General features: G+C 38.7%; 1 protein-coding gene, 1 non-coding gene and 1 pseudogene across 2 annotated transcripts in view; 1 reads left to right on the top strand and 2 right to left on the bottom strand.

Moving 5' to 3' along the window:
• Window positions 1-205: 205 nt before the first annotated feature.
• LOC140821672 (uncharacterized) overlaps window positions 206-11,964 on the top strand; it is an 81,745-nt gene continuing 69,986 nt past the window's right edge. The window contains exons 1-2 of the mRNA XM_073182211.1: window positions 206-273; window positions 404-575. The gene's annotated coding sequence lies outside the window, so the exon portion shown is untranslated. The remainder of the gene's footprint in view (window positions 274-403; window positions 576-11,964) is intronic.
• On the bottom strand, window positions 3,402-6,387 carry LOC140822170 (protein SIEVE ELEMENT OCCLUSION B-like; annotated as a pseudogene).
• LOC140822266 (small nucleolar RNA R71) lies at window positions 9,026-9,131 on the bottom strand. The gene has a single exon (XR_012115919.1). It is a non-coding gene; the product is annotated as a small nucleolar RNA R71 (small nucleolar RNA).

Below are 11,964 nucleotides of genomic sequence, written 5' to 3'. Positions count from 1 at the left end.
GACGTACGTAAGTAATCCAGTTTGGTTGGTTGGGTTAGGTCCAGAAGACTATTAGATCAACTACTCATTTACAAGCATATGAATAGTGTAACCCTGACCCACATCCCGCACACGGGTCGGGTAAAAAATGGAAACGTGATGTAATTCTCGAAGAAGACAAATAAATTGTTGTGGCTTCTAAACGTCACAAATACGGCTTCGTATGAAAAAAATTAAAACTTATCTTCAAGAAAAAATCCATTAACAGGATAATACCCATCTCTGTTTCTCAAAGTAAAATATGTTATTCTACTTAATTTGGTTTTCATTCGGATACATGCATGTGTATTGGTGTGTGAGTTTGCATATTAGTTCAAGAAATAATTTGAATGAATTCTGATTGAATTTTTTGATTGTTTGGCAGATCTGGACATTTTTTAAAACTGTGTAACAGGGGATTCCGTCGGTGGTTTTTTTCATTTTTGTGTAATGATTGGTAAAAATATCTTATAATAATTTGGGAGATGGGTTTTTTATATGGGGGTTTGCTCCTATGGAGTGAAACAGATAAGAGTGTAGGTGATTCAGTTGATCAGGTGTGTCTTTTGTATCATATTTATTGGATTCTTATGAGGTTGCTTTTCATATCATTTCCTTTTTCAATTCGGATTTGTAAGAAGTTTAGGTAGCCTGAGACAAAAAGTCATGCATGTCATGTTCAAATAGATTAATCCCTTGTTTCCTAACTGGTTTCTTGATGCGGCATATTTTTGTTTTGATTAATTTTTCAAAAGGATTAAAGTAGAAAAATTGTCGTTGCCTTACTCTGCACTGGAAATGTCTTTATGGAGGCTTACTAATGTGGATGGATGCCTTGTATTATTTGGAAAATGAACAGCAGAGAGCGGGTGGACGAGAGGATATGTTTATTGATTGCCTGGATGATATAGAAAATTCAGATTCAGAACATAAATCTGAGGAGAAGGAGAATATGCAGGATAATGGTTTTGAAGAATCTGACAGTGGCATCACTGGCCAACAGTTGATGCCTGAGATGGAACTGTGGCGCGATATGCTTGAAAAGAGTATTGCTGAGAAAGATGAATTCATACGAAATTGTGAGGTTCAATCTTGGATGATCACTGCTTCTTTTAATCTATTTGTGTGTAGTTAAATTTCTATTTTCCATACAGAAAGAACGAAAAGCATTTATGAGAGAACTTAATCATGCTTTGGATGCACGAGCTCAGAATGAGGAAAAAGTTAAAGAACTCCATTCTGTGCTACCTTACAAAAAGATCAGGAAATTGATTTTCTCAATGCAAAGGTTATCTCAATCAAGCAATTTTGTGCAGTCCTAGTTATACGAAGCCGAGCTTGAGAAGGACAAGAATATTGAGGAAATGTAAACTGGGTAATATCTTTCCTTTCAACTTCTCTCCATCAAGAAAAGCTGTCCGAAGGAGCAATCACAGAAAAAATATCTAATGTTGAGAAGTCGGTCACATTTTTGGCTGAGAAGTACAGTTTTTTCCTTTCCGAAATGGATCAACTGAGGGCTTGTGTGATAACAAACGTACCCCTAGGAACGTATCTACTCTTTTAACACCCTTTCCTCAGCAAAAGTTTCTGGTTTTTGCAGATCACGAAGGATAGATAGGTACCCATATGGCCCACGGATTTCATCAAACGACGTTGGTAAAAATTTGGGAGTCTGTGGTATTGAAACTGTCTAAATATAATTTGTAAAAATGTAGCAATGGAAGAAAATATCGTCTTAGAATCCGGAAGAAATGAGAAATCTAAAAATGAGAAAACATGGCCAGAGAAAGCTTAGATTTGACAAAACTCGTTACAATGGAAAAGATAGTCAAATTTATGAATTGCCAACTCAAAATTATATCCAAGTTCAAGAAAAATGACTCGGTGCAGTTAAAACTGATTGTTTTTTTAAAAAATCGAAAACAAGCCAAAGACCAAGATGCAGCGCATCCCTGTCTCATAATTAGCAGGCATACATATGTATATATATATATATATATATATATATATATATATATATATATATATATATATATATATATATATTATATATATATATTATATATATATATATATATATGTTGGGATAAATTGATCCAATGCAAAATATAATTTATTGCAGAATGGAGATACCGTGTCAATTCAAGGTACATCCTCGAATGCGTTTCCGCAGCTTTCTCAACTTGTGTTTAATAACCATCATCTTCTATCAGCACACACGATTTTGAACTCGTCAAGATCCGATTTTTCCACCTCAAATTGGTCTATTCGAGTAAGCCCGAAAGATAAATTAGGGTTCAAAAAAGGCCAGACGAGAAGCTCGAGAATACATGGAAGCCAATGTCATACTGTAGACATAAGGAACTTAAAATTTTAACGGGGTAATTTTGACAGGCAGGGTTTCGTACTTTGAGGCGTAGGTTGCAGGGTTTTCTCAAGGAAAGATTCTTGATCTTGGGATTCAAGGAAAAATGAGAGGAAAAAGAAAGAACAGACGGAGGATCTTGATCTAGTTTTCTTAATTATAGGTTTAGGGTTCTTTAATTAAACTTAATAGGCTTAGTTAATTAATTTGACTACTCCAATTAGTTTAATTAATTATTATATTAAAGTCCATTAAAATTTTAATTATTTAGTATGTTGGACTTATACTCTTACAAGCCCATAATACATACTTCCCACTATATTTAATTTAATCTTTTATAAACTCAACCTTTGAGTTTAATAATTTAACTCTCAAATTTCATAAAGATTTCATGCACTACTATTTCGTTAGATCACATAGGATATCCATATATTTAGGTGAGCGGTGAATTCCCGACTACAATAATCTGGATCCTACACATGTCGCAATTGCGCCCAATCTTGCCACCTTTTGACACTCGGAGAATCGGTAAACGAGTCAAAGCACAATCCTAGTATGTAGAGCCTCGACGTTGTCCCATGTCGTAAGGACTAATGATATCATAACCACATACTTTTCATCTCGATGAATGATAACCACTTGGAAAGTCCGATGGATGGTTGTTCGGTATAATCATCAAATGATTATTCATCTGCATGATTGGACATCTCTATGCCCTTGCCATGAAACACGGTACACAACATCACAGATGACAGTCTCAAGCGGCATTTATCCTTGTTTTTAGGCGGCTGAGTCGACTAGGAACGAATTTAGAATATGCAGTGTTTACAACGAGTTTCAAGATCGAATTACGATTCATTTGTATTAAAGTATAATCAAGGTCTTTATCTATGTCGATTGCATGTGTATACAGATAAAGAAAAAAGAAACCATAAAATGTAAATTATATCAAAATAAAGATTGCTTATTATAACTGAGTCAATAAATTCTTTAGCCAACCGTTGGCTTACAGGACATCTACTCTAACAACGTGATTATGGGTTATGGTTATTCTTGAACTTTGTATCTACTCTATGTTATGACTTTTATTTTTGTACATACTGTACTTTTGGTGATGAAGGAAAGCAGAAGAAAAGGGGTTCACGAACTTGTGGAGATGAAACTGTTGAGTTATACATAGAAACAATATGCAGTTTTATTGACGGATATCAATAGCATTGCCTCATCACAAACACAATTTATTTCCTTAACAATAGAAGTGAAATAAGATGCAAAACACGCAAAAAGGTGATTTTATTTCTCACATGCTATTAAAGTATAAGATTTGTCATCATTCTGGTAAGCAGAAAAACTTGTAGCGAAAGGGAAGTATCATGGTTCCCTAGTCGGTGCAGCATCTGTACATGACGTACTTATCCATGATCTTGCCACACTCTGAGCAAACCACCCGCTCGAGGATATATCCAGCATGCCCTGGCAGGATCAGGCGGTTACAGTGGTTTTCAGGGTGGATAGCACGTATCTCTGTATCCAGCACGGGCTCAAACTTGTTGGGATGATCCACCTTATACCCCCAAGTATTGTAAGCTTCTAAAACTGGCAGCAATATATCGCCTTTTCCCTTCGTCATCTCATTGTTTCCCTGGCTAAAAACTGCCCACCCTTGGTCACTGCTGTCAAATGTCATCAATTCCATGATCTGCTGCATCACATGGTCGTCGTCCACCGTCAAGGCAGTGTTTTTCTTGGAGTTCCACATGCTCCACATCCTCATCCAGAAGTACCAGACATAGTCATAGTATTCCTTGAGCGAGAAGATGTGGCTCAGTTTATCTCGATCGATTATTTCATGGCACCGTCGGACTTTATCCTTTGGGTTGTGCTTAGCGACATATAGCATTTCCAGGGGTACGTTTAGGGCATTAGCAGCTGCTCTGGCTGACACAGTGAACATACGGATCCAGTCAATGTCCTCCCCTCCATACAATCATATCACTCTGTTGTCCCTGATCTGTCAGACCAAAAGAAGTCTTAGTGATCAGTTTCATGTAGTCGAAATTGGGTTTGCACTGCAATTTAGTAATAGTTTTTTTAAAAAAAATTTACCTATTCATATATACGTGTATTATTTGTACTTGCCTTACTTACAATTGATTCAAAAAACACATGGGATTTACAACTTCCTATATACCACCTATGTTTCGTGTTTTTTTAATGTAACAGGGGTGGTGTGTGCAGTTACCCATGTTTTGAGGTGTTGAGTGTGAGAGTGCATATATTTCTTTGATTCTTATGAAGGACTGGTTCCGAGTGGTATATGTGAATATTGCATTCATTGACATGCTTGCATTTACCATAGTAGGTGGATGTCTGACATGCCAAATATAGACATATCATAGCTAGATAGTAAATAAATACATGGTAGTTTAATGATCACGTACCCAGTCTGGAATTCGTGGATCAATGAATCTGCTAATAGTCCGATGTTCCAGGTGTTTTTTGATCAGAGAGCCACCTCCCTGGTTTTAGTGAAGGAGAAAGCCAAACTACCCCAAATCCACATCATGGGTAAAGCGTCAAGATTGGATGGTTTCCCCTGTGGATCTAATACTACGAGCATCTGCATGTGGACAAATTTCCAGACCTCTTGGATGTATCTGATGGATACCTGTTCAATCAGTGAAGGGTGGTCCACTGAATACCATGGCATATTATTGTTCTCCAGTTCCTTAAATTGTATCTCCTGTGATTGGGAAAGTGAGTTTGTTTGGTTGAAAATGGGAAGCCATAAAACCTCGTACTCATGCCTTATTTGTTGTTGGTTGTAGATCGTATGAAGGAAATTTAGTTCTTCGTGAGGCAGGTCAAGATCTGAAATCAGCAGTAGTACGTACTTTGCCCTCAGTCCGCGAGCCTTCCTGTAACGCAAAGAACTTTAGCTTATCAGAATTTTAAGTTGTATGAATCTTGAAATTTTATCATGTAAAAGTAAAGTACCAACATTAAATCTTCTAGAACCATCATAAAGTGGCCTTTGATCATCCGTGGCATGAATCATCGCCCTCAATACTTTCATATTGTCAATGTGAGCAACCTCCATAAGTTTTTTGAATGCATTGTATGAATCTTTAGTCTTCTTCCTATCTGCACATACGTGACGATATGATCGATGCAACGTGGGTATCACACTACCAAATACTCAATCATTGGTTTTTAAGGACATAGACCTTGGATTAAAGTCTGATCGGATATGTGAATATGAGGGTGAGCAAAAAATATTTCTAGCATGTCGTCCTTGTTTACATTTACCATCTTTGTTACCTTAACAGTGTATTCGTTATTATTAGACAATATAAATTAACATGTGACTTACCGATTAAGCCCTTACAAATCTGCAGTTGCTTTTGTAGGTGCTCCATCATGACTGAGAGCTTATGGGCCAAAATTGATATCTCCCATGACTCAGCAGTTGACAAGATGTACCTTGATAACCAACAATAGAAAAAGTTTTGAAGATTCATCATTGAAAAAATAAGTGGGTTAGTTTCAGTTACAAGCGATAAGAAAGGTGGATAATAAGATCTAAGAGCATCATACTCGTGACCAGTGTCGATAAGGTTCAGGAGAAAGGATGCACTAAACAGAAGTCTCTTTATGACCCAATAAACAGTTATTGGAATATGAGCAGTGGCAGCCTCCACTTCTGGTGATTTGCGGCTAATGTACAGAGATGCAAGCTCCTTGAATTCTATAATACAGTGGGTCACCTTCGTTATTTCAGTTAAGAGTTCAATTACTGCCACAAATTTCTTTCTGAAATCACTAGAATGTTCCATTGTGCTAGGTAAATCTTTGAGGGTGGCAATATTCTTGGCTAGTGGATTTTCGGTGTGAAGTTGTTCAATGAGCCAGAATTCGCCAAAGTTGATGGAGAAAGCAGCAAAGGTAATGACCACCTTGGCATCCCATGAGTAGTTTGATAGTGATTTTAGGAGGTCCATGGTTAGTGAATGCGCTTCTGTTCCGGAAGTACATTTTCATATTATGTGTTACACTGAAAATGTCGTGATTTTCAGTCATGTAATTTCAACAAAATATTGTCTTTTGAGGGAAAATTAGGAACTTTACTTCACTGGAAACCTTGTTGATGGAAAATGCCATTAGTTGAACTATTTCAGTGTCATGGTAAGAACTTTGAGTGATGGTATCAAGGTAAGAACTTTGAGTGACAGTATCATAGTAAGAACTAGGAACAAGAGATGACCTTGTATCAAGCGTGTCCAAATGGGCTCGAATTGGAACAACCTATATTTGAGTAGAATGCCAGAGAATTATTATTAATAAAAAGGAAATAATTCTGAACGTGAAAAGGGTATGCTTATTATCATTTAAAAAGGGTTTATTGAACTAGAAAATGTATAGTGAATAAACTTCTTGCATCCTACAGCAGTAGAATCAGCAGTCAAAGGTTTTTCCAGGTTGATGATATCCTCCACTATGAAAAGAACCGTTTTGACATCAAAATCTTCGATTTATGGAGAATGGGTTCCGAGAAATTGCTTGGTAAGTGCATGATAGAGGTGGATTTTACCTGTTTTTCATATCGTGTTTTGTTGCATTGCGTTGCATTTATCACTGAGATTTCGTGTATTTTGTGTTGTTTTAGCATAATCCATATCTTTGTGTCGCTCATGTGTTTAGTGGCGAAAATGCAGGAGATTTGTGAAGAAAACTGAAAAAAAAGATGAAGAAAATCGAGAGACATCCGCCCGGGCGGATATTTATGTCCGCCCGGGCGCGTTCAAGCTAATAGAAAATCTGAATTTGCGAAGACCATCCGCCCGGGCGGAAACTTACATCCGCCCGGGCGCGTCAAAGGAAAATCGAAGAGCTGAATCTGCGAAAACCATCCGCCCGGGCGGAAACTCTTATCCGCCCGGGCGCAAGTGTATTTTTGGAAAATATCATGCTCGATTCCATTCCTTAATTTCGAGAGGGGATGATATGGTAAGGTCTAGGGGTCGATTTTGGGGGGTCATTCAGATAGATTGAGACATTATTCTTCAGCCGCCGCAAGCTTTGGAGAGGAATTCACGCTTGGATTGAAGATTCACAGCTTTTCAAGCATCGTTCTTCACGTTTTTCGTCAATTCTAGTATTTCTAACTTAGTTGTTATCTTTTAAACATTGTTTTGCTTAGTTTAATTATGAATTCTTGTAGCTAACTTTATTATTTGTTGGGATTAAAGGGGATCCTACCCCGAACGTTGAATTGAGTTAATTTATATTTCGAGTGTGCGTTATTCTTGATTTTACTACTGTTTTACCGTGTCATTAAAGCGTAGCTAACTTTAACGACGTTTTCATATCACGAGTGAGTTCGAGAGAATAACGAGTGATAGGATCGAGTAGTAGAATTCGCGGATCTACAATTTACATAGATATATGAAATTGGATACGTGCCGATAATCATAGTCCTAAGGGTCGAAAATTAGGGGATTTCATAGATCGAAATGCAATTAACTCTTGATAAATAATTAAAGACATTTAATTACTTCATTGAGTCGAATTAGTTTGACATAGCTCGAGAGAGAGTGTTCACTAGAATAGGAAATCCTGTCGGAAGCATAGATCACGATCGAACGAATTAATAAATAAACGAGGGGTAGGTGAACCAAGATTCCCAACAAATCCATTTCTCATTGAGTTTAATTCAATCATTTTAGATATAAATTCTCATTCATCACTAGTTGAGTCATTTTAATTGCATATTTGATTGAGTATAGTAGGAATAATCACACAAATCAATTTTCGTTGCTAAATGTTAAATAACTGAAAATAATAATTGTTAAACACAGTCTTCAGAGGAACGATACTCGTACTCACGTACACTATACTATAACTTGACATCGTGCAATTGCGATTTATTATGAGCATACAAAATCATATCTTTATTGGGGATTTTACTGTGCAAGTTTTGCTCGATCAAGTTTTTGGCACCGTTGCCGGGGACTGTTAATCTACAATTATATTTTTAGTTATTTTCTTTAGTATATCTTATTTTTATTGAACTAACACTCCATATTTTATTTCAGATATCTCTTCCGGTGCATGCCAAAGTCACTTGACTTGGAGCTTGAGTGTGACCCTGAAATTGAAAGGACTTTCCGCAGGCGAAGACAACAGCAAAGACTTAAAGAACTGATGGAGAGGAACGAACAAGAGCAGGCGGTGAGCGCCAAAACGAGAGACAAGTCGAGATACCACGCCGCATACCGATGCTGGAGTATGCCCAACCTTCTTTGGAGGGTGCACGCCCTAGCATTGTGAGACCTATCGTGCGGGCAAATCACTTTGAAATCAAGCCAGCCATCATCCAGATGATTCAGAACACAGTCCAATTCGGAGGAACTGCAGTGGATGATCCAAACACACACATCGCGGATTTTCTTGAAATCTGTGATACTTTTAAATTTACTGGAGTTTCAGATGATGCTGTTAGATTGCGTTTATTTCCTTTCTCCTTACGTGATAAAGCTAAATCGTGGTTAAATTGTTTGCCTGTAGGTTCGATCGTTACATGGGAGGACATGGCGAAATCATTTCTCATCAAATACTTCCCTCCCTCAAAAACCATGAAGCTGCGGGCAGACATTACAACATTCGCTCAATTTGATCAGGAATCTTTATATGAGGCATGGGAACGCTTCAAGGACCTACTACGAAGATGCCCACATCACGAGTTACCACTTGGGTTAGTCGTTCAAACTTTTTATTACGGTTTGCTTACTCCTAACCGTATACTATGATAGATGCTGCTGCGTGTGGGAACCTTTTGAGAAAGACTGCGGAAGAAGGATGAGTTGTTGGAGGAGATGGCTGCTAGCAGTTATCATCCTCAATCTGACAGAAACAACCAGCGGAGAAGTGCAGGAGTGCACCAGGTAACTGATTTTTCTGCTATTACTGCACAACTTGATGCTTTAAACAGGAAAATAGACGGCTTGAATGTGGGTGGCACGGCGATGCGTCTCCAAGAGATATTCTGTGAAAAGTGTGGAGGGGAACACTATGCGAAGGACTGTCAAGACGACAATCCATTCTATGTGCAAAATGAGGCACCAGTGAACCAAGTGGGAGTCCAAAACCGCCCAAGACATGACCCTTATTCGAACACATACAATCCTGGGTGGAGGCAACATCCTAACTTCTCATGGGACGGTCAAAACAGTCAAACTAGACCGCAAGGAGGACAACAATATGGCAAACAACCGATGTACAGATCCGATCCTCCTAGAGAAGAAAAGTCCAACTTAGAGAAAATGATGTCTAAGTTTATTTCATCCACTGAAACTAAACTTCAAAATCAGGATGCGTCGATTAAGGGACTTGAAAATCAGATTGGTCAATTAGCGAAGATGATAGCAAGTAGAGAGCAAGGCACCCTGCCAAGTAACACAGAGACGAATCCAAAAGAGCAAGTGAAGGCTATTGAGTTGAAAAGTGGGAAAGTTTTGGAGTCAAGGGAAAAAGAGAAAACTCAAACAGTGGATGAGCAAACCGCGACATTTAAAGGTAAGTCTTCTAACTCCACACTAGCACCCACTGCACAACCAAAAATCGTTATACCTCCTCCTTTCCCTGCAGCACTTAAAAAAGCAAAACTAGATGCACAATTCGGTAAGTTTCTTGAGGTGTTTAAAAAGTTGCATATTAATATTCCCTTTGCCGATGCTCTAATGCAAATGCCTAGTTATGCTAAATTTTTGAAGGATATCTTAGCAAATAAGAGGAAGTTGGAGGATCATATGACAGTCAACTTAACCGAAAATTGCTCCGCTTTGGTGCAAAACAAAATCCCACCGAAGCTAAAAGACCCAGGGAGTTTCTCTATTCCTTGCATGATTGGTGATGTTGTTTTTCATAAAGCATTATGTGATCTTGGTGCAAGTATTAACCTGATGCCATTTTCTGTGTTTAGGAAACTTGGGTTGGGCGAGCCTAAGCCGAAGAGGATGTCCTTGCAACTGGCTGACAGATCTGTCAAGTACCCCCGTGGAGTGATTGAGGACGTGCTAGTGAAAGTGGAAAAATTCATTTTTCCTGCCGATTTCGTGGTGCTCGACATGGAGGAGGATACCGAGATGCCTCTCATTTTGGGTAGACCGTTCCTTGCAACTGGCAAGGCGCTGATTGATGTGCAAGAGGGGAAGTTGAGGTTGAGAGTGGGCGAAGAAGAGATTACATTTGATGTTTTTAATGCACTTAAGCACACACTGCATTCTGATAGTTGTTTTAGAATTGATGCTTTTGACTCTCTTGTATCCAACTATGTGCAGGATGCTCTTAGGGACCCTTTGGAGGCCACTATCAATACTGAATTGGGAGAAGAGGAGTTGGACGAAGAAAGAGCTGAAATTGTGGCACACTTTAATGCCAACCAACAATGGAGAAGGCCAATGAGGATGCGACTGGAGGATCTAGGAGAACGAAGAGATTTGATCCCTCAAAGGTCAAGCATCGAGGATCCACCAAAGCTTGAGCTGAAGCCGTTGCCTCCACACCTCAAGTACGTATACTTGGGTGAGAATAACACTTTACCTGTCATTATTTCTGCTGCTTTGACAGATGTGATGGAGGACAAGCTGTTGGAAGTTTTGAAAGCGCACAAGGGTGCATTTGCGTGGAAGGTGGCAGATATCAAAGGAATAAATCCATCCGTCTGCATGCACAAGATCTTGATGGAAGAGAAGTACTCACCTCTTGTGCAACCTCAAAGACGATTAAATCCAAATATGCAAGAGGTAGTAAAGGCTGAAACAATTAAGCTTCTCGACGCAGGTATTATCTATCCTATATCTGATAGTGCATGGGTAAGTCCTGTTCAGTGTGTGCCAAAGAATGGTGGGATTACTGTTATCACAAATGAAAATAATGAATTAATACCCACTAGGACTGTTACGGGATGGCGTGTGTGCATTGATTATAGGAAATTGAATGATGCTACCCGTAAAGACCACTTTCCCCTTCCCTTTATTGATCAAATGCTTGAGAGGTTAGCGGGTCATGAGTTCTATTGTTTTTTAGATGGGTATTCTGGGTATAACCAAATCATGATTGCGCCCGAGGACCAAGAGAAAACCACTTTCACTTGTCCTTATGGCACTTTTGCTTTTAGACGAATGCCCTTTGGTTTGTGTAATGCACCGGCCACTTTTCAGCGATGCATGACTGCTATATTTCACGACATGATAGAAACGTTTCTTGAAATTTTTATGGATGACTTCTCGATATTTGGCTCTTCTTTTGATGATTGTTTGCAGAATTTGAAGGTGGTGTTGAAGAGATGCGAGGAGACGAATCTGGTACTTAATTGGGAAAAATGCCACTTCATGGTACAAGAGGGAATTGTCCTAGGGCACAAGATTTTGGAGCACGGGATAGAGGTGGACAAGGAGAAAGTTGAAGTCATCAAGAACTTTCCACCTCCGGCATCCATAAAAGGAGTTAGAAGTTTTCTAGGCCACGCCGGTTTTTATCGGCGTTTTATAAAAGATTTTTCGAAAATTGCCAAACCT

The sequence above is a fragment of the Primulina eburnea genome, unplaced genomic scaffold, assembly GCF_022965805.1.
Source record: "Primulina eburnea isolate SZY01 unplaced genomic scaffold, ASM2296580v1 ctg739_ERROPOS11973397, whole genome shotgun sequence".
In the NCBI taxonomy this organism is placed as follows: domain Eukaryota; kingdom Viridiplantae; phylum Streptophyta; class Magnoliopsida; order Lamiales; family Gesneriaceae; genus Primulina; species Primulina eburnea.
The sequence above is the reverse complement of the archived record's forward strand: the minus strand, read 5'-3'. Positions and strand labels throughout refer to the sequence as shown.